Source organism: Puma concolor, chromosome E3 (genome assembly GCF_028749965.1).
Source record: "Puma concolor isolate L17-30 chromosome E3, mPumCon1.1.hap2, whole genome shotgun sequence".
NCBI lineage: Eukaryota > Metazoa > Chordata > Mammalia > Carnivora > Felidae > Puma > Puma concolor.
Window position 1 is genome coordinate 22,244,739 of NC_141682.1, and position 27,032 is coordinate 22,271,770.

The following is a 27,032-nucleotide window of genomic DNA, read 5'->3' on the forward strand; positions in this document are numbered from 1 at the left end:
AAGGAAAAGGGCTCAAGTGCTTGCCATGGTGATGTGGGAAACTAAAGCAAATGGAAACCTTAATTCCCTTACTGCCTGTAGCCCATTGACAAGTCCTTGAAACCGGCAGAGTGACCCCTCTCTCGAGGAGCTCAGCTGCCTGCTGATGACCCTTTGCTGAGGGCAAAGCAGAAGCTTAGCTTAATACTATCCCGACCTCGAGGACCCTGTAAGTCTACTTCCTTTATTTCAACTGCCCCAAGATACAAGCTGGTAATCATGCTTTAAGCTTATGGCCCCCCATATGCATCTGAGGGGGTCTCATGACCGAGGTTTTATTAAACAGTAATAAATGGTGTTTCCCTGGCAACAGCTAGCCCCTCAAGGCCCTGGAAACCTTGCTTCCAAAATTCCTTAGACTTGCTCTAACCCTGACCCCCTCCCAACCTGAGGGTATAACATCAGTTAACGGTCAGGACCCCAGCACAGCTCTTCCTGCCCACGGGTCCTGTCCCCGTGCTTTAATGAAATCGCCTTTTTGCACCAAAGACGTCTTCAAGAATTCTTTCTTGGCCGTTGGCTCCGGGTCCCACGAACCCCCCGTCTCACCCCAAAACTTCATTAATAAACATTTATTATTATTATATGCCTGTCACTAGTATAAGAATTATAAGAATTTCCTATGTATTAACTCATTTCACTCTCCAAACTATTATTTTATTATTATTATTGACTTGATTTTATTATTTACTATTTTTCCCACTGTAGAAAAGAAAGGAAACTGAGGCAGGAAGCATCAGACATAAGGCAGCCTGAAGCTTCTGATCTCCTCCCCTGCATTAATCAACTTCGGCCACACCCAAGATCCAATGGTTCCTGAAGTGTTCTTTTTATCCTTTGTATCCCCAACTTTCTCTACAGAGACTCCATGTATGGGTTCCTTTATTCCTCCATTCTTCTCAGTAACCAGAGGGCCTTTTGACCTAAAGAGAATATTCAGCTCTAGAAAGTTTTCTTGTTTGTGAGACAGCGTGTGAGCAGGGGAGGGGCAGAGAGAGAGAGGGAGACACAGATTCCGAAGCAGGCTCCAGGCTCTGCCCTCTCAGCACAGAGGCCGATGCGGGGCTCGAACTCACAAACTGTGAGATCATGACCTGAGCCAAAGTCGGACACTCAGCCGACTGAGCCACCCAGGCGTCCCTAGAAAGTCTTCTTATGCTATCTATCACATTATTCCCATGTCCCCATTCTACCTGTGGTCCTTGTAAAGCACGTATTAAATCTATTTGTTAGAGCCCAGCTCACCCCAAATCTTAACTAGAGTCTGGAGAAAACACTCTAGTCCTTGACCCTGAGAACACCAGAATCTCCTTTAGAAATTTTTGGAGATGGTGGTATTTGGAATCACAAAGATTCTGATTCAAGAGGTTTTGAGGAGAGCCCAGGCATCTATATTTTTTTAAAAAAACCTATAGGTAATTGCTTATATACCTTAGAAACTGAGAAACACTGTCTTCATGATAATAAGCAGTATGATTTTTCTGTTTCGTCTGCATGTTTCTGCCTGTGACAGTTATGGATAACTGATGACGAATTTGGAAATTCTGAGTTCTTATCCCCAATCTCACCAATGAAATAGGAAATAGTACCAATAAAATATCACCAATAAAAATGAAAGAGAGATATGGCATCATGCATGTAAGAGCTGAAGAGAGCTCAGTGGGTTCTCCCGAGGTCCTTCCCATTTTATTGGCTCTAGGATTGGAGTTTTTCTTAAATTGCCTCTACTTAGCCACAGTCCACTCCCCCGTATGTTGTGAGCTGTTTCCTCCGGTTCTGTTTCTCTGTGAATCTGATCATATCTGTTTCCCATGTATCAGGAATGCGCTGATTTCCATGTCAGTGCATGGCTGTCTTTCTTCTTTCTCATGCTGTTGGGAATTTATTCTTTTTCATAGCCTTCCATCTGTTCGAGAAGTATCAGGGGAGACAGGGGGCATGCAGATGTGCTGGCTCTGTCCACCCTCGGAGCCCATGCCTCCCTCCACGCCCTCCAGATTTGACTTTGTGAGGCACTGTTTTACCTCCCACCAAAAAGGGCTTATTGATTCAACTCAAGGATGAGGAGAAATACATCTTTCCTCTATATGGAAAGGCTTTGAGGCCAGTGGGAATGACCTGTTCCTTAGGTCAGATCCACCAGCTGGGCTTGGGAAGGCGTTTTCTCTCCCCCTTCCTCCCCATCTTTCTTCCTCCACATCCATATGACTGCCCTCACTCTCTGACATATGGCCTATACTCACACTGCTTGTCCTAAAAGAAGGTTCCAGCTGGATTGGGGCTGGAAAGACCCCTGAATCATGCTGATTAGATTCCAGTAGAGAGCCAATTTCAAGATTCACCCTGGCTTACAAGCTGGATACTAAAAACTCTCTTAGCATGACATTTTGATGCTGAGTGAAAGATGTCTGTTTTCAGTGGAACAAGGCAAATGTTGAGAGAAAAGCCAGAAAGGACTGTAAAAGCCATAGCTTCCAGGTCCCAGAACCAAAATATATGAGAGAGAGAAGGAACTACAGTCTATGAAGAGACGCTTAAATTCTCGCAGGGGTCAAGTTTATTCTATAAATCAAGAAAAATAATACAGATAACCTAAGGATCATAAAGAGCCCACATGAGTTTTTTAGTTTCGACTCCCACATCTGATTCCCTGTGTGCATGGAGACCTTGGCACTTGACCAACCTGGAGCCTACAGAGGTATTGAGAAAGTGAGGATCACCTCTGGTCAGCAGCTTTATTATGTGGAACCAGAAAGAAGTACCAACTTGAGGCCCGGAACACAAGGTCTCAACCTTGGCTGCACATGGGGCTGGAGGAAATGAACATTAGTGTTCTATGAGCTTCTACTAAGACCCCCATATTATTGTCCAGGTCTTACCTCATTGAAGAGACATGGAGAGGTCCGTTTGTAATTCATTCGTTCCTTCTTCAAGCAACCATTTACTGATACCTACGATGTGCTCAGCACTGTCATGGACAGTGGCACCACAGTGATTAATGAGACCTAATCTTGTCTCCCAGAAGTCAACAATGTGGCAGGGAAACATATAAACAATTATGCCCATCAGATAAGTCTTCTAATAGAGAAAATTAAAACTAGCAATTGGAGAAGTGGGGAGGGAATGATATAATTAAATCTGACTTATGGTTGAGGAAAACTAGAAACGATTCCAAAGGAAAGGAGATAATTGAGCCGATACTCTATGTATTTATTATTTATTTTTTATTATTAAAATTTTTTTAATGTTTATTTATTTTTGAGAGAGGAGAGTGAGACAGAGCATGAGTGGGGGAGGAGCAGAGAGAGAAGGAGACACAGAATCCGAAACAGGTTCCAGGCTCTGACCTGTCAGCACAGAGCCCAATGTGGGGCTCGAACACACGAACTGTGATATGACCTGAGGTGAAGTCTGACGCTCAACCGACTGAGCCACCCAGGCGCCCCGATCTGATACTTTATATATGAGTAGCAGTTTTCTTGACTGCCATGGAAAGTGGACCATTCCGGGCAGGGGGACCAGAAAAAACAAACAAACAAACAAAAAAGGAGCCATACATTTGAAGAGTTTATTTTGCAACTGTGTCAGAATGGTCATGACATAGGATTTGCGGCAAAAGGTAGCAAGAGATAATAAGATTTAAGAGGAAAGATAGCACTCAATTTTGGAATTTCTTGCATTGAGGAGTTTACAGCCAATGACAAATCAGTTACTGAAAAGTTTTTAAAAGGAGGGCGACATGAACAGATGATGCATGTTGAGAAATCTCATTCTATTATAGGATGGAGTTGTGTGGGGTGATGGGTACACGAAGACATAACAATTATACCCATTGATGGATACACGAAGTCATCAGACATACCAATTAGTTTGGGGGTTATTATTATTATTATCATTATTATTTACAATAATCCAGCTACAATTTGTGCTAAAGCAGTGGCCAGGTGAACAGAATAAAGAGGGATTGACACAGAAGAGATTACAGAGAAGTTGTAACTTGGGTGTGAATTAGCTTGGGTGTGAAGGAAAGAAGAAAATCGGATCTGTAGGTGTCTAGTCTGAGTGAATGGGTGACACTATTGACCGAAATGTGGAATAAAGGAGAAGGAACAGGGCAGGAGATGAGAAGAGGGGTTCAGGGTTCAACTGCCCTTTCAACATCCAACCATTGAAAGAAGACCCCAAGCAAACTTGTTCTCTATAAAGTATCTAGAAAAGTAGGTCTCTGAGTTGCCGGGATGGACACACCACAGAGCTCCTTGAGAAAGGATCTAGTTACTTTTCATGACGACAACTTAAAACTATGGATGGTGATTTTCACGTAATCAAGACCTCTGTATCTAGACCAGTTTCGGATCAGTCATTAGGGTTTGTCAAAACCAAGGATAATAAACTCCATGGGTTTCGGGGGCAAGGCAGATAGTGCTGGTCAGATGAGCACTGGGGTAAATCAGAAATGTAAAGTCCCGGCCCCCTGGGTGGTGCAGTCGGTTGAGTGGCCAACTCTTGACTTCGGCTCAGGTCATGGTCTTGCAATTCGTGGGTTCAAACTCCACGTCAGGCTCCATGCTGACAGCGTGGAACCTGCTTGGGATTCTCTCTCTCCCTCTCTCTCTCTCTCTCTCTCTGCCCCTCCCCTGCTTATGTTCATGCACGCTCTCTCTCTCTCTCAAAAATAAACTTTTTATTTTTCTTTAAAGAAAGAAATGTTAATTCCTATCAAAAGGAGAAAGCTCTCACTCGTGCTCCAAATGGCTGTTTTTTTGCTTTACTAGAAGATCTGTGTTGTCAGATCTTGGAATGTTACAAAAGAAATTGTATTTTTATGGAAATGTATGTGTATGTAATCGCCTCCATCCTTCCACGTTGTCAAGTAACTTCTTTTTAAAGCACACTATACTAGCTGATGAAATTCATCCATGGCCCCTGGGCTTTAAATCTTCTCTAAACCTAAAAGTTTATATAATTGGCTTGTGCTATCACTTTGGGATAACTTTGTGAGAAAGAGGTCTCAAACTTTCTTATACAGCTAGCTCCCTTCATTGGCCTTAAAGCTAATTCTTCCAAGGCTGAGGGTCCTTCTCCATACTGTTGCAGGAATTTAGAAACAAGGTCCTATTCAATGTATCCGTGTTGTTCGTCATTTTCCTGAAGTCAGCGGGGCCCTTTCAGGCTTCTCGTTTCTGAACAAATATTACAGATTGATCTATACACATAGGACAGTAAGTCTATAGATACAGAAAGTTTTTACCTAGAACTGCGATTATATGGGGCCATCGACAATGAGTATATAATCTCCTCACATTAGAAGAAACAAGAACCAGATAGACAAAGTGCACTGCTCGACGATCACACGATGAGTTTCTCCCAGAGCGTGACCCTCCCTCCTCTGTCTCCCACATGCCTGGGCTGAAAGCTCATTGTGTCTTTGATTCATCTCTCCGGGCCGTATCAGTTAGCTGTTGTCACATAACAAACAATTACAAAGTATCAGTGGCCGAAAGCAGTAGGCAATTACTTCTCATTCCCGCGCCTGCAGCTCAGCTAGGGTTCAGCGGTGTGCTCCTGGGCTTGGCCAGGCTTCAGGTCTGGCTCATGTCACCTGGGGTCACTCTGCTCCCGTTCTGGGGCCCAGGGCACCTGGGAGGCAGAAGAGTGGCTCCCTGAGGAGCCAGCAAAACCACACAATGCCTTTAAAGCCCGGGCTCAGAATTCATGGGGTGTAATTTCCAACTACATTCCTCCGGCCACAGCAAGCCGCTTGGCAAAGTCACAATAATAATCAGTGATGTCACACAATCTCCACGAGAGCCCTATGGAGCATAGAAAATCACCTCCATTTCCCAGGTAAAGGCATTGAACGGCAGAGAGATTGAACGAATGGATGGATGCCACACGCACTGACCAGTAATTGGCAGAATAAGCTTTCAAAACAGATCGCTTCTGCACCTTGCCACCTTCGAACGCTGGATCTTTTCTGTCTTCCATGCTCCGGAAGTTACTGCCTCATCTTCAGAAGCTCATTGTAGTTCTGAGCCTTGGAAGTGTGTTGGCTGTATCAGTAATCGATCCACGTCTGTGTGTTACACAGTTATAGTCATGGCCAAACCCTGTAAGGTCAAACCCCTGCGGTTACAAGATCAAAAGGAATAGAGGAGAAAGGCCAGACAAACAAGACTGCAGGAGAAAGACGGGCTCCTTCCATGGCAGCAACCCCATTTCCCCGAGTGCCTGGACTGAAGTTACGACAAAGAGCGCAAATGTAACTCTGTACCAAAATAATGGTGTGCAACTATTGGGCGACGTGTTAGCTGTTTTACCTTATAGCTTAGCCTTTGAGTTAGAACCATAAATAAGAGTGAACACTTTCCCCCTTGACACACAGCCCCAGAAACCATATAAATAACCAGAGCCGATTTAACTTGGGAGTTCAGATAGAGCAGACAAGGGGTCATGACATTAAGTCAAATGTCACTCTCTCTCCTTTTTGTACTAACACAGATTCCTAACCAGAAAGGGCAAGATCTGGCCATGACGCTGGCCATGACGCTGGCCATAAAGGGATAGGTGATGAATTAGGGGCCGAGTCAGAGATCATTGATCCCCTTTGATGTTCTTCTGATAATGAGGGAGCCTAATCTCTCTATCAGCCTTTACTGTGCCCTAAATCTTAATGTTGTGTTTCTAATTTGGTCCGCACTGAAAACTGTTGTTCTGATGATTTTCAGGTTTACCAGACTGTCTCTTGAGACAGACAGAGGAATTGCCTTAATCCGACAGAGAATTTTTCTGGAAATTAGAGTCCTGGACTTGAATCGTTTCCATCCTCTCTACTAAGCAGGGCCCTAGAAGATTTTTCAAGGACCTGCTGAGCGCCATGATTTTTGCTGTCCACCAGCCAAGACTGAACAATCACTGAGCTTTAACAGGAGATCTACCTTGTCCAGCAAGAGAAATTATATTTTCATGTAAACACATTTTTAGGTAAACTCTCCCAGCTGGTACTTTGATGTTAAGGGAAATTCAGGAGTGCCTTCAGACCCTCAATCAGCCACCATCAGAGGTCGGTAGAGAAAGGGTCTCAAGCTACCTAAGCCCAGACTTGCCAACATCAGCATCATTTTTTTTTTGATATCTACCACTGAGCCCTGCCCCCTCCATGGCTAGTCTGGAGCTCGGTAGAGAACCATGGTCTAGTCCAGGAGTCAGCCAACAATGACCTGTGGACCAAGTTTGGCTCACTGCATGTTTTTATAAATAAAGTTTTATTGAAATACATGCATGCTCGCTTGTTTATGTGTTGTCTACAGCTGCTTCTGTACTATAACAGCAGAGTCAAGGAGTTGCAACAGAGACCATCTGGCCTGCAAAGCCTAAAATATTTACAATCTGGCCCTTTGCAGAAAAAGTTTGCCAATCCTGGGCTAGTCCTTTGGATATCTAAAAAAAGATATGTCCAGGTCCTTGAACTGAGAATTATCTCCAGCACAGCTCACTGTCTCTCAATTTTTAGGAAAATTCTCTATCTTACAACTGGAGTAGAAATATTGTGAATTAATGTGTTTAAAGCTGAGATATTATATCGGTTTTAAGATATGTCCACCAATTATATCTTTATATTTTATATATGTTTATGTATGTTTATATTCTTTGACAATCCTTCCATCAAGAGGGGGGAGCCTCTGTCTCCTCCTCGTGGATCTGGGCAGGCTTGTAACTCACGTGTATCCAATAGAATATGATAGAAGTAATGTGCTATGACTTCTGAAGCCACAAATGAGAAAACGATGGTGTAGTTTTCTTCTTGTCTTGAGCCACCTTTTAAGAAGTCTGACCACCTTGAGGCCACCATACTGTGAGGAAGTTCAAGCCACTTGGGGAGGTGAAAAAAAAATGAACCTTGTGCACCGTGGGTGGGAACATAAATTGGTGCAGCCACAGTGGGAAACAGTGTGGAGGTGCCTCAAAAAATTAAAAATAGAACCACCCTTTGACCCGGGATTTCCACTTCTGGGTATGTATCTGAAGGAAATGAAATCACCATCTCAAAAAGATATTTGCAACCCATGTTTGTTACAGCATTACCTGCAATTAGCCAAGATATGAAGACAATCCAAGTGTCCATCAATAGATGAATGGGTTACGAAAACTTGGTACACACACACACACACACACACACACACACACACACACTGGAATTATTATTCAGTCATAACAAAGAAGGAAACCCTGCCATTTGCAACTACACGGATGAACCTTGAGGGTATTAGGCTAAGTGAAATAATTCAGGCAGAGAAAGACAAATACTGCACGATCGCTTGTATGTGGATTCTAAAAAAACAAACTCAAAAAATCAGAGAGCAGATTGGTGGTTGTCGGGGGCAGGATGCAGGAGTGGGAAATGGGTGAAGGCATTCAAAGAGTATAAGCTTCCAGTTTTCAGGTGGATACGTTCTGGGAATCTAGTGGCCAGAATGGTGATTACAGGTAACAATATTGTATTGCATATTTGAAAGTTACTAAGAGAGAACATCTTAAATGTTCTTACCACACACACAATTTGTAACTATGTGAGGAAACGAATGTGTTAACTAGCTTTATCACAGTAATCATTTTGCAACCTATACATATATCAAACCATTACATGTTCACCTTAAACTTATACCATGTTATATGTGAATTATAGCTCAGTAAAGCTGGGGGCGGGGGGGGGGGGGGGAAGAAAGGAAAGAATGACTCAGAGTGTAGACTCAGAAGCCCAGAGGGTAAAGACAAGAGCCATGGCAATAACTCTCAAGGACTAATACTGAGCGCTAATCAAGGAACAGACATTTGCCTGGCTAGATGTCAGAATAGCTATGGATGAGTGGTTGCCATATATCTCTTTCCCTCGCACATCTTTTTGAACTGCAGTGGCTATTGTAGTGATTTCATCCTGAAATCATCATTGTGTGGTAGTTGTATGGAGAAGCAGATGATTTGTCTAAGTCTTTTTTTTTTTTTAAGAGAGAGAGAATAAGTGGGGGAGAGGGACAGAGAGAGAGAGAGAGAGAGAGAGAGAGAGAGAGAATCTTAAACTCAGCACAGATCCTGACACAGGGCTCGATCCTACGACCCTGGGATCATGACCTGAGCTGAAACTAAGAGTTGGACACTCGACCGACTGAGCCACCCAGGCGTCCCTCTAAGTCTAGATTGAAAGAAGCATACGCAAGTAGCACCCCCCAGAGAGCCTCGCCCATGCCTGGACAGGAGTTAGACAATGAAATCCTGAAATCCAATGCCAACTCTTATCTGACAGATAGAATCAGCTTCCACTCAACTCTTATCTGACATATAGAATCAGCTTCCACTCATGTGGGGGAGCCAACTTTGGGAAAAAACCCAAAGCATTATGAAAAAGAACAAGAATAGTTGAAAAGGGGTCAAGAAAAATTATGGGAAAGTATACAGTCATGGAAATCGGATCCCAAAGAAGATGAGGGAGGGACGCTAGACCCCTCTATGATTCAGCACACGTAAAGGCACCTTTTCTTGCCCACTGCGACACCACTTAATGTTGAAAACAGTAGCTGACAATTTTCCTTGCTGCCTGAGGACCAACCAAGGGCTCGCCTCACCACCTCACCTCACTTGTATCACATACTGAGATTGATAAACGAATGAGTGACCCAGATGCCACATTTGTGTGCACTTTTTTTAAATGACTGGAACATAGAAATTCTTAGTGTCTCTACATCAGGAGCTAGAGAACAATATTTGGCCCTCCAGCTGAACAGCCTTGCCACAGTCTACCCGGCCCAGCCTCACTCTGATCTCAGACTCAGTAGCACAATAACAGAAGCCATGGAAGAAAGAAACTGCCAGCTTGCCAAGTCTAACCCAAACCTGGGTCTGGCTGAAAAGGCTCACACAGATTCCTTTTATAACAAGAATACTCTTATGCCCAGGTAGCATCTCCTGTGGTTGACTACCTGTGGCGGGTAGATAAGTTTGTTAGTTTTACTTCCGCAAACCCACAAGAGAAAAGACCAAGCCCCTTGCGACCTCGGAGGAGAGAAGAAAGGGCAGAGACTAAGATCCAGACCCAATCAGCAGTCAGGTCACAGCGAGAATTAGTTCCTGTTGTGTTTAGACCATGTTAGTTTCAGTCATTTCAAGATCGGAGGTGGTTCAAAGCTGAGAATTAAAGCATCTTCAGTTCCGAGCCCGAGTTGGGTTCCATCTTGCCAACTCCTCTCCCCGCATCATGTAAAGCTGCTGGGACAAAATGGGACCATCTGAGCGGGAATCGGATAATAATAGCAAAGAGGAAGTAGGTTGGGGAGGGACGGTTGAGGCCACTCCAAGTAACCGGAGAACTCATTAGTTCCAACAGAATCCTTGCCAATCCCATTGGCCGCCATGAGCCTGTTTCCCCAGGAGAGCCCCAGGGATGAGGGTCTGGCTTGCTGCTGTGAGCACAGGCAGAGCCCTGAAAACCCAGGGGGACTGGGGACTGGAAAATCCAATTGGTAATGATGATCCCTATGAACTATGTGTGTCTGCTAAGGAGTGACAGTTCTCTGAAACCTTAACACCTTGTCACTTGCACACCTGAGACACGGGTATGTACTGTGAGCCCCACATGCAGCGTTACTGAATATCAAATTCTACATTTCGGGCACCAGCCTCTCAGGGGAATCCAACCAACACAGAAAACATCAATGCAGACACATGCACGGTTTGATTCAGTGGAAAAGCTTTCCACGGGGACCTCGGAGCTAAGCAGCAGAGCAGGACGGGCAGGGCGGGGCACACAGAAACAGAGGCAGGGCACAGAGATTTTAGCTAAGATGTTAAATGACCCAGGGAATTGATGGACGAGAAGAAAATGGAGACGAGGGAAGGAGAAGCTCAAGAAGGAAGAGAACAGGGGCACCTGGGTGGCTCAGTCCATCTCTTGCTTTCGGCTCAGGTCCTGATCTCACAGTTGGTGAGTTTGAGCCCCACATTGGGCTCTGTGCTGACAGTGCAGGACTTGCTTGGGATTCTCTCTCTCTCTCTCTCTCTCTCCCTCGCTCTCTGCCCCTCCCCTGCTCATGTTCTCTCTCTCTCTCTCAAAATAAAAATAAAGATAAATTAAAAAAAAAAAAAAAGAAGGAAGAGAACAACTAAGGGAAACAACGGCAGTTTGTAATACAGAAATGATGGAAATAAGAAAACCTCTATTTTCCGGGGCCCCTGGGTGGCTCAGTCGGTTAAACATCTGACTCTTGATTTTGGCTCAGGTCATGATCTCACGGTTTGTGGGTTTAAGTCCTGGGTCGGGCTTTGCGCTGCCACTGTGGAGCCTGCTTGGGATTCTCTCTTTGTCCCTCTCTGCCCCTCCCCTGCTTGATCTCTCTCTCTCTCAAAAAATAAATAAATAGGGGTGCCTGGGACTCTTGGTTTCGGCTCAGGTCATGATCTCGTGGTCCATGAGTTCGAGCCCCACGTCGGGCTCTGTGCTGACAGCTCAGAGCCTGGAGCCTGTTTCAGATTCTGTGTCTCCCTCTCTCTGACCCTCCCCTGTTCATGCTCTGTCTCTCTCTGTCTCAAAAATAAATAAATGTTAAATAAATAAATAAACATCAAAACATTAAAAAAAAAAAAAGAAAATCTCTATTTTCCAAAACTACTGTCTTTTTATCATGTAGTGTCATGATTATTTGTTTACATCCCTCATCTTGCCTCAAGTTCAAGACAGAAAAACTATCTAGATTGCTAGCACAGCTCTCACAGCATTAGCAAGGTTCTTGGAGTAGACATTTAATAAGCTGAATATAGAGAAGGGACAGGGGGCAGAGGGAAACCAGCCTGAAGAGCTTAAGGCTGAATGCCCAGAGTTCTTCCTCAGGGGCACCTGGGTGGCTCAGTGGGTTGAACGTCCAACTTCAGCTCAGGTCATGATCTCGGGGTTGACCAGTTCAAGCCCCGCGTGGGGCTCTGTGCTGTCAGCTCAGCACCTGGAGCCTGCTTCGGATTCTGCATCTCCCTCTCTCTCTGCCCCTCCCCCACTCGTGCTCTGTCTTTCTCTGTGTGTCAAAAATAAACATTAAATTAAAAAAAAAGTTCTTCTTCAGTATTTAAACAATCTCTGTTTCTGTTTCCATCTCTCTCTCTCTCTCTCTCTCACCCACGTGAAGAGCCTTGGAAGCATCCGTCCTTTCTCCCTCTTCCTCGACCCAAGTCTCCATCATTTCCCTACCCCCTCTGCTTCCCAATGTTACCTGTGTCCATTACTTCCTTCCTACCCTTGGCATCTCTGGCCTGATTATACTAAGGCTTCTTGGGCTGCCAGTGTGATCATAGCCCGAACAGAAAATAAATTACTTCATTTATTTTTAATTGATAGTTTGATGAATCATTAAAATAATCATTATTTTCAATAATGTAAAAAAATGGGGGGGCCCCTGGGAGGCTCAGTCGGTTAAGCGTCCGACTCCTGGTTTCAGCTCGGGTCATGATCTCATGGTTCGTGAGTTCCAGACCAGCATTGGGCTCCGTGCTGATAGCGTGGAGCCTGCTTGGGATTCTCTCTTTGTCTCTGTCTCTGCCCCTCCCCCGCCCACCCTGTTTCTCTGAAAATAAATAAACTTTAAACAAATAAAAATTTTTTTTTTTTGCTTAGAAATGCCTCTAGTTTACAAAGCCAGAGATCGCTGTGTCAAGTTCTGGTTTTTTTTTAAACCACTTATAAAAAAGATGTTGACAATCTTAGAGGAAGAAAAAGCTGTGTTACTCATTAAGTCAGAGTTACACACAGATTATATTTATAATATATATTTGTGTATCTACCATTTAGAGAGAAAAGGTAGGGAACAGCAAAGCGAGGGCTGCAGCAGTCAGATCTCTGATACTTGATTGTTTCTCACAAAGAGTGTTTGTTGGCAGAAGGGACTAACCAGAAGGATCCTTGCTTGAATTGTGATGGCTCCCTATCATCTACAGGGCAAAGTCCAAGGCCAGGTATGTCCTTGTTAGTACTATCAGGGCTCAGCCCATATCCCTTGAATCCCTTCTAAGATTTCTGGGTACCTCTCCCCCTGCGTCCCCCAGCTTCTGTAACCTTTGCATCAAAGGACGCATACCTTAGACTCTCTCTAGAATCCGCACGGGTGGAGCCTCCGCCCCCAAGTACAGAGAAGCAAAAGTCAAGGCAGCCTATGACTCACTGAACTAAGAGCAGGAAAACCCAGCTCCCTTGCTTCAAGTAGGGACCAACTGTGAGGTGTAACTGACACTCCAGAGTTCCCCTGCAGATCAAGTCGAGGCCAGGACTTTGCCTAAAATCACATCCTTGCTGGGTACCTCATTTATCCACTGATGCATTGCAAACTCCTTCCAAAATTAATGGCTTAAAACAACAAGCATTTATCATCTCGTTCAGTATCTGAGGGTCAGGAATCCGGGAGCGGCTCACCTGGCTGCAGGCGGGTTGTCAGCAGGGGCTGCAGTTGTCTGATGGGGATGGAGGGTCTGCTTCCAAGATCACTCACATGGCTGTTGGCAGGAGGCTTCGGTTTCTTGCCAGATGGGCCTCTCTATAGGGCTGCTCACACGACGTGGCAGCTGTCTTTTCCCAAAGCAAATGATCCAAGAGGAGAGAGCTAGTAAGTGAGCAAGAGAGCACAGAAACAGAACCTAATCTCAGAAGGCACAGATCGTCACTTGGGCTATTTGCTGTCGGTCACACAGAGCAGCCGGCACAACGTGGAACAGGACAGCAAGAAAGGGTACCAGGCAGTGAGGATGATCGGGGGCCCTCCTGGACACTAACAACCACAGTGGGCCTCCTGCCTTCTCCACCCTGCTCCTCCCATTCTCTAATCAGATTTTTCTAGAAGCACTTCTCCCTCCCCACCCAGTTTTATTGAGATATAATTGACATACAGCCCTGCTCAAGCTTTTGAACAGTGTGACTTGACTTACATATATTGTGAAATGATGACCACAATTGGTTAACATCCATCATCTGATATAGATAAAGAAAGAAAGAAAGAAAGAAAGAAAGAAAGAAAGAAAGAAGAAAGGAAGGAAGGAAGGAAGGAAGGAAGGAAGGAAGGAAGGAAGAAATGAAGGAGGAAGGAAGGAAGGAGGAAAGAAAGAAAGAAAGAAAGAAAGAAAGAAAGAAAGAAAGAAGACAGGAAGGAAGGAAGGAGGAAGGAAAGAAGGAAGAAATGAAGGAGGAAGGAAGGAGGAAAGAAAGAAAGAAAGAAAGAAAGAAAGAAAGAAAGAAAGAAAGGAATAAGGAAGGAAGGAAGGAGGAAGGAAGAAGGAAGGAAGGAGGAAGGAAGAAGGAAGGAGGGAAGGAAGGAGGAAGGAAGAAGGAAGGAAGGAAGGAAGGAAAGAAAGAAAGAAAGAAAGAAAGAAAGAAAGAAAGAAAGAAAGGAAGGAAGGAAGGAAGGAGGAAGGAAGGAAGGAAGGAAGGAAGGAAGGAAGGAAGGAAGGAAGGAAGAGAGAAAAAATTGTTTTTCTTGTGATGAGAATTCTTAGGATTTACGCTCTTGCCAACTTTCACGTACCTACCGCAGTGTTAGCTATAGTCATCGCGTTGTACATCACATGCCCAGGACTTCTTTATCTTCTAACTGGAAATTTGGACCTTTGACCACCTGTCTCCAATTTCCTCATCCGCACCCTCCACCCCCCTGCTTCTGATAACCACAAATCTGATCTCTTTCTATGAGCGTGGTTTTTGTTTTTTCGGTTTTGCTCTTAAATTCCACATGTAAGTGAAATCACACAGTATTTGTTTTTCTCTGTTTGACTTATTTCAGTTGGCAGAATGCCCTCAAGGTCCATTTATATTGTCACAAATGCAGGATTCCCTCCCCCCCTTTCTGGCTGAATAATGTTCCCTTGTATATACATACCACATCTTCTTCATTCATTCCTCTGTCGATGGACACTCACGTTGCTACCCTGTCTCGATTACTGAAAGTCACGCTGCAATGAACACGGGGTGCAAATATCTCTTCGAGATCCCGTTTTCAACTCCTTTGGCTATAGACCCAAAAGTGGCATTGCTGGTTCACGTGGTAGGTGCATTTGTAACCTTCGGAGGATCCTCCATCCTGTTTCCCGTCGTGGCTGGACCAGCTTCCATTCCCACCCGTGGTGCACGGTGTTGCCTCTTCTCCACATCCTCACCAGCATCAGTTATCTCTTGACTTTGTGACGATGGCCATTGTAGCAGGCATGCGATAGCTCACTGTGCTTCTGATCTGCATTTCTCTAATGTGGGTGATGTTGAGCATCTTTTCAAGCACACGTTGGCCATTCATATACCTTCCTTCGACGGACGTCTATTCAGCTCTTTGGCTTATTTTAAAAGTAGACGCTTTGTGTTTGTTTTGCTGTTGAGTTATAGGAGCCTTTTAAAAAGTGTCCTTTGGATATGAACCTCTTTTATCAGATATATGGTTTGCAAATGCTGTTTTCCTTTGGGAAGTCTTCTCCTCCCTCTCCCTCCTCCTCCTCGCCTCCTGTCCCTCCTCTTCCTCCTCCTCCTTCTTCACGTGCTTCCTTTTCCATTGCTGCTTCTATAAGGAGCACTTCTTAAGGAATCACTGGCATCTGAATCCCGGTCTTAGGGATTGCTTCTGTGGAACCCAACTCAAGCCCGCAAAGTCCTCCACGATGTGGCCTCCGCCTACTTCTCTAACGTCGTCGCTTGCCAACACGTGCTCTTCCCTTGATGCAGCAACTAGCTTGGAAAGGATGCTGGAAATCCCCTGTACCTTGTATGTGATCTTTCTCTGCCCTCACTCGGAGTCTTAGTCATCTCTTTATCTCTACCACTTGCCACCACTAGATATTTGTCAAGTGAATGAATGAGTGCATACACCCTAAAGCACTCTCTGTCCTTAATTGGCTACTGCACAGAGGAAACGACACGAGGCTTTGTTCTGTCACCTTGGGCAGGCGTGAGGACTTCACCATGGCCTCCAAACTCTGCGAAAGGGAAACAGAGAAATGCATTCAGTCATTTATTCATTCATCAAGTATTTACTGAAAGCTTACCATGTCCTGGACGCTTCCTGAATCACTGGACACAGGGCAGTGGAAACAGACACTCAAAGTCTACCTGCAAGGCTTATATTCTAGTGGAAGAAATCATAACAGCCAAAAAGTATGGAGTGTCGCCAGCTCCCAGGCACTGTCCTGGATGGATATAGGTCGGCACACGGATACGGATACAGATATAAATAGATAGATCACTTCATTTAATTCCTACACAACGCTTATGAGGCAGGACTTACCATTTTCATTTTGTAAATAAAGAGAATAATACACAGACCATAAATAGCGGAACTGGAATTTGAACCCAGGTAGTAATGCTAAAGAAAAAAAATTATTCGTGGCTCTTGTTAAAAATGATAAGACTCTTTTCAGGGGGACCACTGCGATGGGGGTTTTGTGGTAGAGAAGAGAGATCGGCTCAACCTCACAAACAATAAGAACAAGTAGAGATTTGCAGTCAAGGATCGGGCTGGGGGTCTGCGGATGGGAAATTATTAAAAGGGGGCATCAAGGTAGGGGGGATATCTCCTAAACCAACTGCACAGGAGTTTTACTCAAGGCAGGCCAGGGTGATAAGATATCAAGGGTGGGGGAAGAAGGAATTGGGTCCGATGTCATGGCTTGTCAGATACCAAGGCTGGAGGGGGAGGAATCTAATCAGATATCAAAGGTGGGGGATTTTCACTAAACTGCCCCAGCAGGATTCTTGCTAAAACTGGACTGAATGGGCCAAGGACGGAGCCCAAGGGCGAGACCTCATCAGAAAGAGGACTCACAGGAGCCTGGCTGGAGTTAGGGCCAGGACAGTCTTTCGGTGGCATGTTCCAGAACCCATGCTCTTGCCTACTCTAGTCAGCCAGCGGGAATTGCCTTGGCACGGTCGTGCCAACTACAGAGCTCTTTGCTTATCTGGATTTTCTTATCCCTGCAATATGTGCTACTTTAAATTTCTAAAAAGGGAAAAGAGTGAAATTGTGCTGATATCTTGCTTACCTAGAATAAAACTGCCACTTTGAGCCGGAATGGGCGTGAGAGGTAACACAGTGGAGAGCAGACAGTGGGAGTTGGGTCGGAGCTAGAAACCGTGGTCCTGTCCGCGTCGTCACCTGCATGGCAAGGGAGCTGGGCGCTATGGTTCCAAGATTCTTTCTTCCATTCCCTCCGCGCAACCTTGACGATCTAGCCGTAAGGTTTCACCACCTTTATGGCACGTCACCTCGCATCGTATTTATCAGCCTGCGTACCTCATTTCCCCTGCGTGACTGTAAGCTCTCGGTACAGTGAGTGCTCCCATACACAACATTACATCCTCAACACCGTGCCACCTTGGGCGTGTCTTCCGGTGTCGAGAATGGGCCTCTGTAGCCAAGGAGCTCCCTCAAAATGCTCCTTCAAGGTCACAGAGGACACGAATAAAAGAGTCCAGATCGCCATGCGGGCAATCCTGTCCCATTCCGAAGCTGGTGCTCTCAACTCGCACCCAGCGACTCAGAGAAGAGCAGTTGCTTGCATAGAATTGCTGCTGGGTCAAGCATATCATTCTCCGAAGTCTCCCTCAAAGATTTCTCTCTCAGCCACACACAGACTCTTGCTCACAGGTTCAACGTGTACATTTCGAAATGCCCCAGATGGCACAGCTCACCTTGAAATCTGTCCTTTTTGTGAGCAAGGTAGGTCCTGGCTTGGATTCTCAGCTCGAAAACACCGTGGGGATGTACTGCAAAGGAGATTATTTAGAAAGATAGATTTTATCAATATTGACATCTTTATTTCTTTTTAAAAAATGTTTTTAAACTTTATTTATTTTTGAGAGAGAAAGTGAGAGAGAGAGAAAGAGAGAGAGAAAGAAAGACAGCATGTGTGGGGGAAGGGCAGAGAGAGAGAAACACACACACACACACACACACACACACACACACATTCTGAAGCAGACTCCAGCTCTGAGCCATCAGCACAGAGCCCAACTTGGGGCTCGAACTTACAGACCATGTGATCATGACCTGAGCCGAAGTCAGACGCTCAACCGACGGAGCCACCCAGGCGCCCCAGCTCTGCTTTCCTTAAAGGGAGAAAGTCAGTCAACCCATAGAAGAGAAAGAAGAGAATCAAATACCATACCGAGGAAGCGTAGCTTAACCATAAGAGTCATGTAACATTCAAAAATTCAAACATGTTGCAGGGCTGGCCAACGGGGAAAAGAAAACATGATTAAATAATGCAGGCAAGTCTGTCCACCACACGCTCCATAGGCTTATGTCCGAAGGTGAGCGTGAGACAGTTGACATCAGTCCACCGATTTCCCCCATCAATCTCATAGTGCAAGTGTTTGTCATGCTAAGTGTGATTCTAGTGTGTAGGTGCAGATGCTTGTGTACCCCTTATGACGTATTTTAGATTACTATATATGTCAATGTTTATGTATGTGTGCAGGTTTGTATGTGCAAAGTCATGCATACTATTCTTTAGAAGCAACTTAAGAAATGTCCAAGGGTTTTAATGCTTTAGAGCTGTGATCAACACTTTTTGAAACTAGAAAACCCCTGAAAAATATTTTTGAGAATGAACTATTTTTATGTATTGTTTTCTCTTCACTGGCTTTTAAGTCTCACTCCTGCATAAGCTATAACTCTGCTGTAATCCCTTACCCACCAGGCAGACGTTAGAAAAGGAGCCTGGGGAGAGCCCATTGTGGAAATAGGTCGAGAGGAAGAGAAGATTTCTTAGCAGAAAAATAAATTAAAGTCTTTGGAAAAATCTAGTAACTTACTAACTTTTGTTTCTGTAGATGAACATTTTTAAATGCTTAATAATTCCCTTTAGAAGGTCAGCAATAAGTAGTCCTTAATGATACAAAGAAATAAAAAATACATGCAATTATATTCCATTTCATCATAAGAACCAAGGATAGGGCTTCAACGTTGGATGGGTTCAAGCCCGTCTATAACACCTGGAGTTAACTGGTGAACTCTGATCTCAAAGTCAGCAGCGATTAGGTTGTGTGTACTAACAACTATCCCCCAACTTTCAGGGGCTTAAACAAATCAGAGCTTATTTTCTCTTTTTGGTCACCTTTATTGAGGGATAATTGACAAATAAAAACTGTATATATTTAAAGTACACAATGTGATGATTCAGTATACATTAAATATACTAACACCTTCATCACTTCACATACTTTTTTTATGAGAACACTTAAGATCTACTCTCTTAGCAAATTTCAAGTATATAATATGGTATTAATTAATTAATTAATTAATTAATTAATTAATTTTAGAGAGAGAGAGAGAGAGAGCGCAAGTGGGGGAGAGGGGCAGAGGGAGAGAGAGAGAGAGAGAGAGAGGAACTTAAACAGCCTCCAAGCTCAGTGCAGAGCCTGACTCAGAGCTCAATTCCATGACCCTGGATCACGACCTGAGCCAAAATCAAGAGTTGGATGCTCAACTGACTGAGCCACCCAGGCGCCCAGTGTTATTAACTGCACATTAGGTCCCCAGAACTTATTCATCTTATAACTAGAAGTTTGTACCCTTTGACCAACATCTCCCCATTTCACACACACACACACCTGCCTCCAGCCCCTGGTATACCCCATTCTGTTTTCGGGTTCTCTTGAGTTCTACTTTTTTAGATATCACATATAACTGAGATCACATATGGTCACATATGGTATTTGTCTTTCTGTGTCTGGCTTATTCCACTGAACATAATGTCTTCTAGGTTCACCCGTGTTGTCACAAATGTCAGTTTTTCCTTCCCTTTTGTGATTTAATAATATTCTACTATATATACGTACAACATATTTTCTGTATCTGCTCATCCATTTGATGGACACTTGGGACTTACTTCCCACTCACTGAGCTGGGGCTCTGCTCTCTGTCATATTTGTCCTCTCTCTAGACCTCAGCCCGACGGGAGCCCCAGAATATCAAACATCACGGGTCATGGTGCTAGAAAGGAGGGTCTCACAGCAGTAATCAAATGCCTTCTCTACACTTTACAACTCAAACCTCTCTGACCAGAACTGGGTCACGTGGGTCCACCCAACAGGGCCAAGAATGGCAATCACCTTGCATCCAGAAGATGAAGGGCCAGGTATATTTAGTATTTAGCTTTAGTGGCTATCTCACCAATATAATGCCCTTTCCCTTATCCTGAGAGCAGAGATTCGGACCTCAGAAACTGAACGGAGGAGAAAACTGGGGTCTTTGGACCTTTGGTCAGCAAAACCAGAGGGAAGATTTAAGCCCGTGTCATCAGGACACTATCTTTCAGAAGCCTGGAAGTGTGGCCACTGATGGCACTTGCCAGTGGTTGAGTATACTAGTGGCACAGTCTTTGATTATGATACCCTGTGGGAAAATATTTGGAGAATGCACTGCTAATGTATGGAAACACAAACTTCATACAAGTCCTACTGTGCAAATATATGTTATGTACATGACTACACATTATGTACATGACTACTACCGCTCTAATAATGTTCCCCAACCAATACATCATCTCGCACCCTCCTTGGGGTATGGGCCTCCCACCTTGGAGACCCTCCCCCTGGAGGATCAAGAGGTTTGAGTCACATTCTTACAAGAGACCAACAGGAAAGAGATCTGTTTACGTAAAATTATCTGTAATCCCAGATGTGACCCCAAGTAATAACTTAATATCTTGGTACATTTCCTTTTTCTCTGCACGGCTATCCATACACCGAAATGTTTTTAAAAAGATACCATACTGAACAAACTGCTTTGTAACCTCCTTTTCACAGCGAACACATTGTGAACAATATATTGCATATTCCCCGACATCATTTCTATAACTTTTATCATTTTCCTTACTTCAACGGTAATATAGGTTCCTTGTGAAATCCTATTAAATGTGTATAAGCAAAAAGCAAAAAAGGAAAGATTACTCATTTTCCATTACGCAGACATGACCACTTTTAAAACTTTGCTGGGGCATCTGGGGGGTTCAGTCGGTTGGGCGTCCGACTTCGACACAGGTCATGATCTCACGGTTGGTGGGTTCGGGCCCCGCGTCAGGCTCTGTGCTGACAGCTTGGAGCCTGGAGCCTGCTTCGGATTCTGTGTCCCCCTCTCTCTGCATCTCCCCCACTCATGCTCTGTTTCTGTCTCAAAAATAAATAAACATAAAAGAAAAATTAAAAAAAAAAGCTTTGCTGTTAATTTTTTTTTTGGCCAGTTTCTTTCCAATGTGCTCGTGGTCCCCCATTAATGGGATCACGTTATGTCTACTCTTCTGTAAACTGCTGTATCATTTCATATGATATGAAATTTGATATATCGTTCATCATTTCATATGAAATGAATTTATATGACACATATTTTCGTATGTATTGTGTATCTTTCTAGATAATGGAATACTCTCCTACAACCCCATTTGAAGGACTCTCTGTGGCAATGTTTCCAAAACTGATGTTCTCTGGACATTGTTCTAGAAGATTTCCATAGCTACCTTGAGAGAAAAAAATTCTGTGGTTAAATAAGTTCGGAAAATAGTGCCTGTTTGAATTGTCATAATGCACATTAGTTATTAAAGTCTCTGAAAATCCTACAACTGAAGAAAAATATTTGACTTTGTTTAACATGGTATTTCTCAAATTTATTCGAGCATGACTCACTTTTTGGAAACACTTCAAATACCATGCTCAGAGCAGTACTAATTACTCTGTAATTATACTCCAGTTCTGTCTTCTTGAACATATAAGTTGTCACAAATTTTAACTGCAAATAGCTACATTGTAATGAATATTCTTGTTTCTGCTATGCCCTTCATATATTTTAATATAAATTTAATAAGGCAGAATTATCAGCTTGAAGAGTATATACGTTCTGAAAGTTTCTCTCCTGACAAATCAGTTCCCAGAAATGTGGAACTTATTATTTATATTCCTATAGTGGGGACATGAGAATACCCATTTCCATACAACAATGTCTGCTTTGGATTTTATCACTACAACAGAAAGTAAATACTTAAGTAAATAACTGGTCTTTTTGTCTCAAAAGCAATTAATACTTATCATAGAAAAAGTTTTAATTAATACGAGAGAGAGAGAGAGAAATCACCTACAATCATCTCATAACTTAAAAATCACCACCATCAACATGGGAGACGATATATAAGTATGGATGTTGTTGTTTTTAAATAAACCTGTAATTATGCAAGTTCTATATCAAGCTATTTTATAATTAATATTATGTCTTTGAAGTGTTATCACACTGCTTAAATAATTTGCATTTAATACGAGCAAAGCTGAGCAGTTTTTCAGACATTTATCATCTCTTAGTTTCTTTTAGATAATTGTTTATTCACATCTGAGGGTCACATTTCTGGTGAAATCTCTGTATTTTCCTTATTATTTGGGGGTTCCATTTATATACATAAAGGAACTTAACTATTTTCATGTATGTTGCAAATATTTTCCCCACATTTCGGTTCTGTTTTCAATTTTACATGTGCAGTGCTTTATATGTAGAAATTTCTGATGGTTACGTAGAGATTGTTTTCTTTGGCAACTGATCACGTAAAAATCAGAAACCCTGTCTTCCTCAAGATTATGTCATTTTCTTCCGGTACTGAAGGTTTTACATCTGTGATCCAATGGGAGAAACAAAAAGTAGGTGCCATAGCCAGGAAAGTGGGCATTATGTACCTTCTTTTTCTGTGTTCCAGCCTGGTCCACGTGGTTTAAGTAATGTTGTGCACGAACATCTCTCAAATCCTGCCCCAGTTCCTTTCCACCTTTTGGGGTCACCAGAATATTAAAGATTTACCGTATCTTCCTCTTTATCATGTCTGCAAACCCAAATATCATGCCGGTCATGCCGTATTCCTCTGCCAGCACATTCCGTTCAGTCAAGTCTATTGATTCAAACTATTTTTTTTTTCTAAAAACAAGATATTCTCAAGTGCATACACCCAATTACAAAATCTCTAACCAAATATCTTTCTATATTCCTGTTATTCAATCTACTACATTTCCTTACTCTGCCAAAATAGATTTGTGCTGATCAACACATACCCATCAAAGGGTATCTCATGTAATAATGATGGTATTTGGGTGAAAATATTAGGAGAGTTAGCAGGGAGCGGGCATAGTGAGATTAGCTTTAAGCTTTAATGAATTTGACGACATAGAAAAGACAAACTTTGCTAGTAAAAAGATGCAATTAAAACAAATATTTAATATCACTAATAATCAAAGAAGTTTGCACCAAAATAATAATGAGTAGCATTTTTCACCTGTAAAATTAGTAAAGATTACAGAAAGATAACACCCAGAGTCTGCAAGGGTGTGATCAACTATGTGTGGCCACAATGGGTGGGAATATAAAGACCTAAAATCGCATTTCTGGAGCCCGAGTTGGCAATACTTATCAAGAGTTTTTTTTTTTTTTTTTTAAACATTTTTTTTTCAACGTTTATTTATTTTTGGGACAGAGAGAGACAGAGCATGAATGGGGGAGGGGCAGAGAGAGAGGGAGACACAGAATCGGAAGCAGGCTCCAGGCTCCGAGCCATCAGCCCAGAGCCCGACGCGGGGCTCGAACTCACGGATCGCGAGATCGTGACCTGGCTGAAGCCGGACGCTTAACCGACTGCGCCACCCAGGCGCCCCATCAAGAGTTTTTAAAGATCATTTGACTTGGTACTTCTACTTCTCTTTTCTAATGTTTACTTATTTTTGACAGAGAGAGAGAGAGAGAGAGAGAGAGCGCGCGCAAACAGGGAAGGGGCAGGAAGAGAGGGAGACACAGAATTTGCAGCAGGTTCTGTCAGCACAGAGCCCAATATGGGGCTCGGACTCGAGAGCCATGAGATCATGACCTGAGCAGAAGTCGGATGTTTAACCGACTGAGTCACCCAGGTGCCCCTTGGTACTTCTATTTCTAGAAAAGCAACCTAAAGAAATCATCGGAAGTTTATTCAGCCTCTGCTACAGTTGTAGTGACCCCTAGGTACTCGGTACTTTAAATACGTTGATTTCGCTATTAAGTGAAAGATCCTCCCCAACCACCCTGGTCCCCCCCCATCAGTAAGTGGCAGAGCGGAGAATGAATCCCCAAATCTGCGAGAACCCCAAATCCGTTCTCCAACCATGAGTAACTTTCTTGTCTTCTGTCAGCCTCTATCTTCTAGCCGCTGAATGAACTGCCTGGAACACAAAGATCTCTGAGTTTCTTTCCATTTTAGGTAAGTAGATAGTTTTATGTCCCAGAGGACTTTGCCCCATCGCCGTAAGGGATTCAGGAAATCGCTGTCCGATGTCTTCACTGGTGGCCATCTTCCCACCATCTTACGAAGAAGCTGGTAGAATGAGATGGGGCAGACGCTGCCAGTGACCCAGAGGCTTGGATCGTGGGGACCCCCCCCAACCCACACCCAAGCATTGCCCAGGACAAGTCCTGGAATTAGACTTTGGATCCCTACGCTCACTTTCCCGGGAGGAAGTCGCTCCACACCTTGACCGCCCTCACACCACCGGCAACACTGGCCTCAGACACACTTCTCCAGACGGACGTCCAAGGGCACTGACAGAGAAGCTGAAGCAGTGGATCCCAAAGGGGAAAATACAGGACTCGCACTGGGGAAATTGGCTGCTTTCCCGGCCCTGTGACTTACCCGCTGGCCCTAGGCAAGCCACAGGACTGTTCCAGTCCTCCACTTCCTCCCCGGAAACATCGAGAAACTGTGGTGTGGACAGAAAGAGACAATGCAACGAGAAGCGCTTTGAAAAATGAGAAGCATTGTACAAATGTGAGGGGCTATTATGCAGTTAGGGAGGAATCGAAGAATCTAAAATTGTCTTGCATTTGAATAGTGCTTCTTATTTTGCAACATGCTCTTCTCATTTTGTCTTCACAGCCGCCGTGTGAGAAAGTAGGGCAGTTATTCTAATCTCCATTTTACAGATGAGGAAACAGAAGGAAAGGAGGCAGTGCCAGCCCCGGAAGGCGGGCATCCTGATTCCCAATCCCAGAGTCATTCTCGCCTATCTGCAAGCGATTTGCCCTTATCGGCGGTGCAGGTGACACGGACAGGACATTGGAGGACATTTGTCAGTAACGGGGACGGGGTGTCTGCAGGGTCTGAGCCGAACAAAGAGTAGTTGGCCCCCTAAGGCTCGTTTTGGGTTAACACATGGGCTTTCTAGGAAAAAGAGTAGAGTTCCAGGATTTCTGCATTGCAATAGAGGGCAGGTTGAAAGCCCGAATTCGATAAATACTAAATGCTCAAAGAGACCCAGCATACATTGTTAGTACGTGCCTCCATCGACAGTGTGACCTGCACTGTCCCACCCAGCAGGGGCAGCATTAGGCTGTCCCCAGAGCCATCTGCCAGAAAATTAGCATCTAAGTAGGAAGCTCGGGGTGAGGACTCACAGACATGTTTGATTTTGCCATTGAAACAATTATGAAAAGCACATTTCAGGTGCTCTGGCTTTTGCAGAGTGTTTCTGCGTCCCCGGGAGTCCCAAAATAAGCCTGTAAGGTAGACTGAAACCACTCTTAGAAGTGACTTATCAAAGAACGTGCAGTCAACGAGCTTTTATCATTTGAGTTGTGAGCAAACCCAACTGTCCCGTCATGTGACCGTGACAGATTGGATTATTGTCCAGGATACTCCCTTGGGCCAGAGTACCCTGGAGCCTTGGCCATTTGATTGGCTTTGCCTCACACAATCGTAGGTGCCAGTCCCAAACCAGGGCCGGAAGAAGAAGCCTGTGTTCCCACTACCTTCTTTCGCTCACATGACCTACCACAAGGAGGGCATGCTCTAGGAAGTGGCTGATACAAAAATAATAATAATAATAATAATAATAATAATAATAATAGGGAGACGTGGGGGTGCCTGGGTGGCTCAGTTTGTTAAGCCTCCGACTTTGGCTCAGGTCATGCTCTCATGGTTCATGGGTTTGAGCCCCACATGGGGCTCTATGCTGACAGCTCAGAGCTTGGAGCCTGCTTTGGATTCTGTGTCTCCCCCCCCCTCCCCCCTATTCACATTCTATGTGTGTGTGTCTCTCTCAAAATAAGTAAACTTAAAAAAAAATTTTTTTTAAAGAATAAGGAGGCATGTGGAAAAGACCTGAACCCAACGTGCATCCTGGTGCTCAAACCATGGGGGGCCAACCTAGCAAAGCCAAACAGTAGCTGAGCCGTGGATGAATTAGCACCAAACAAATAAATGCTAGGTATTCTTAGCTTCTTCATTATCGTTATGCAAAATATTGTTGCAAGGCGTTGACCGACATCGTTGCCTTCACTAGAGGCAGTGATTATATATTGCAGGGCTTACTTGGATTTTTAAAAAAGAAGTCCTTTTTTTAAATTGAAAGATAATTAGCATATGATGCCATATTAGTTTCAGGTGGGCAAAATAATGGTTAAACACTATTCTATACATTATTCAGTGCTCATCAAGATAAGTATATGCTTCCTCCCTAAAAAAGGGATTCTTGATTCTTAATGGGGGCAGGTAAGAATTTCTCTATACGAAACAAGAAATGTTCCATTTCTTTTCCTCTCTTAAAGCAAATTAATTATGGCTCCAAGTTTCCAAGCATTACGGTGATGACATGATCAGTATCACTCCGTACTAGACTTCGTCCCCAGTGTGTGGTCTCATATAAATATCCCGGGCATATGTATCACCAGACACATGGAGGAGGGGCCCAGAAAGCCCCCGTTTTTTGCCCTGGCTCCTTCACTCCTCCAGAACTTCATCAGTTACTGCAAGTTCAGAAATCACAGTGGTGAGAGAGAAGGTTGTACTTTTTACCGATTGACATCATCCAGGATCTGACGGAGTTAAGCCAAGTGGAAATCCCTTGGATGATACTGAGTCTGACAGTAACAGTTTGAGGACCATGCAGTTTTGAGAATTTACGTCGAGTCGCGACGATATCAGGAATACAAAAATAACTCTCT

The 27,032-nt window shown here is 43.9% G+C and overlaps 3 long non-coding RNA genes across 3 annotated transcripts in view; 1 reads left to right on the top strand and 2 right to left on the bottom strand.

The window, feature by feature from the left end:
- The window catches only part of LOC147573045 (uncharacterized), a 334,969-nt gene extending 327,652 nt beyond the window's left edge, over positions 1-7,317 (top strand). The window contains exon 2 of the long non-coding RNA XR_015245619.1: positions 6,993-7,317. This is a non-coding gene — a long non-coding RNA (uncharacterized LOC147573045). The remainder of the gene's footprint in view (positions 1-6,992) is intronic.
- LOC147573047 (uncharacterized) lies at positions 1,185-16,011 on the bottom strand. Its single transcript, XR_015245620.1, has 4 exons — positions 14,937-16,011; positions 13,484-13,670; positions 2,919-6,149; positions 1,185-1,945 (listed from the first exon to the last, which is right to left on the bottom strand). It is a non-coding gene; the product is annotated as an uncharacterized LOC147573047 (long non-coding RNA).
- A 237-nt stretch (positions 16,012-16,248) lies between these two features.
- LOC147573048 (uncharacterized) overlaps positions 16,249-27,032 on the bottom strand; it is a 40,703-nt gene continuing 29,919 nt past the window's right edge. The window contains exons 2-3 of the long non-coding RNA XR_015245623.1: positions 17,729-17,803; positions 16,249-17,192 (exon numbers count right to left, since the gene is read on the bottom strand). This is a non-coding gene — a long non-coding RNA (uncharacterized LOC147573048). The remainder of the gene's footprint in view (positions 17,193-17,728; positions 17,804-27,032) is intronic.